At 51.7% G+C, this 2431-nt stretch overlaps 1 protein-coding gene across 4 annotated transcripts in view; it reads right to left on the bottom strand.

Annotated features, from left to right (window-relative positions):
- The window catches only part of LOC113215995 (ras-related protein Rap-2a), a 96475-nt gene that overhangs the window by 4770 nt on the left and 89274 nt on the right, over positions 1-2431 (bottom strand). The window lies entirely within an intron of this gene.

Below are 2431 nucleotides of genomic sequence, written 5' to 3'. Positions count from 1 at the left end.
GGGGATAGGTGAGGTAGAGGCGGTAGAAACGGCGCAGCGAATAGAGGGATAGAGTGATGGAAATAAGTGGGGAGGGGGAGGGGAGCGACCGCTGACCCCGGGGTCACGGTCCATGAGTGAATGATTGATTTGGCGGCGTACCCTCTCTTCCCTCGGCGGAGCCTGGAGTCACGCGCACGGAAAATGAGGCTTTGTCATCCAATACGGCGGGAGAGAGAGAGGCAGCGAGAGAAAGAGAGAGAGAGCGAGAGAGAGAAAGAGAGAGGGGGGGGGGCAAGTAAGAGAGATTGCGCCACCTCCCCCATCCTCATCACTGACGCTACCCCTTCCACCCGCTCTCTCTCTCATCCTCCTCATCCCTTGGCAGTCCACATCCTCACGCGCTTCAGAAAACACATCATCATGAAATCCGAAGGGGTAGGGCGGTTTGGGGATGGTGGTGGTGGTGGTGGTGGTGGTGGTTGGTGGTGTGGTGCGATAATATTTTTTCGGTCCATGCAATAAAAGCCGCAGCAGAGCAGCCGCAGCCGCGCGGTGGCAGCGGTAGCAGTCGCTTTAGCCAGATGGTTTCTGAGCGTGACTTTGGCGCTGCGCGTACGCTCTAAATGCAAAAGGACAATTTTGTCCATATAAATGGAACGGATCCGTGCACATCCAGAAAGGATCCAATTTTGATCCTTAAATTGGATAAAATTGTGTAAAGCCTGTTATTTCTATAATACTATATCATTTTTACAGAGCAGCCCGGCAGACCCGACAGTACTAAGCTACAGGTCTCGACGCCACTCGCCGCGCTCCACCCCGCACACCCGTGTGGAGCGTGGGTGGGAAATTGGGAGAAATAAGCTGTTAGGATTTGTCCCGGGGAGAGGGAGGGGAGGAGGGACAAAACCAGTCTGCCCCGTCCGTAGATTGGATCGGAGAGGTTTCCGCGTCTCCTGAACCGGACGGTCACGGGCAGGTGTGTGTGTGTGTGTGGGGGGGGGGGGTACGTTTGAGACCACATGATTCAATCATTGTGTGTCAGGTGGTGGTTCTAAGACAGTCATGGGAAACGCAAATGGCAGGAGTACGGGGGAAATAAAAGGGATTTGCTCGAGTGCAAAAAATTTCTTCCTTCAAAATAAACCATTTAAATCTTGACTTCAGGTAGTAACACAAGGGTACCAACGCCCTCCCCCTTTCCTGTTTTGCGTTCGTTTGGAACTTATTCCACCAGAAGTTAAGGTAGCATGAGGAATGAGTGAAGCTTGCGTTTCATAGAAGAGAAACGGCTCTGGAGACTGAAGTGTCGTACAGTATCACAGTTTTAAGTGTTGTAATTTATAAGTGTGGGACACGACGTGTATTACAGTTCTTTGTGTAGGACACATCGTGTCCCATTGGTACCATTGGTGGTACTACAGTTTAAACTTTGATGCTGTACGACACTTGAGTTTCCAGAGGCGCCTTAAAAAATGATACGCCCCAGCTAGATTAAAAGTTGGATACAGTGTCAAGCATTTTGGGTCAGGTTACGGTTTTTCTGACGGTGAAGCGGGGCTGCTTATAGACAGGCCGGGCCGACCTCTAAATTTAGAGGGGATGACGATCGACCGGGATTGGGGGGCATATATTCTTCTCCTGGGGTCTCGCGTGTGTGCGGTCGGGGCTAGCGGCCAGCCGAAACTTTAATCTAACGTCCTACCGGAAACCCAAGTGTGTGATGCCGCACACCTGCTGTAGGTGTGTCTGGACGATATACGTACACATAGGCAAAAGTGTGTGAATTTTAAAGGAAAATTCACATCTTTACTCCTGCAAGTATACTTATGGGGCCAATCACATAAGGTGCGCGGCACTCACACTTGCGTTTCCACTGCACTTTTAGTAATGATTTTTTTTCAAAAAGATTTATTTTGTTTAAGCCCTTTCCTCCCCTCCTTTACCCCCTCTCCAGCCCCGTAGGAAACAAGGAAACAACGCCGTTTGCTTCATTTCCTTCCTCGCGCTCAGTCATTACCGTTGCGCAACACAATTATTGTATTATTTTCGCGTGTTAATTAACGGTGGCGTTTTGCTTCGTTATTGGCATTTCGCTGCCGAGTGGTTATTTATGGCGAAAGTGGCGGGGGGAGGCCCCACCGTGTCGTCTGGCTGTGCTGCTGTGCGTCTGGCTCGTCAGCAACGGCCCCCATGGCAGGCCTCGTGCCTCAGGCCAAACCCCCCCTGCTCCGCCACCCCGCCCCATCCCCGTCATGCGTCGGGGCCTGAGAGGTGGTGTTCCGTCTCCCATCAAGCTCCTATGCGAAGCGGTTTATGGTTTATAGGTATAATAGTTCCAATCCAATGAGCCACAAGATTGAGGAGAGCGGCTGTGGCTATGGCCACGGCTATAGTCTTGGGCTGGGACGCACGATAAGAGTATACGGCCCGAGACTTGTATAGCCCC

Source organism: Frankliniella occidentalis, unplaced genomic scaffold (assembly GCF_000697945.3).
Source record: "Frankliniella occidentalis isolate FOCC.00 unplaced genomic scaffold, Focc_3.1 Scaffold23, whole genome shotgun sequence".
Classification (NCBI taxonomy): domain Eukaryota; kingdom Metazoa; phylum Arthropoda; class Insecta; order Thysanoptera; family Thripidae; genus Frankliniella; species Frankliniella occidentalis.
Note: the sequence above shows the minus strand (reverse complement) of the source record. Positions and strands in the feature narration are given on the sequence as shown.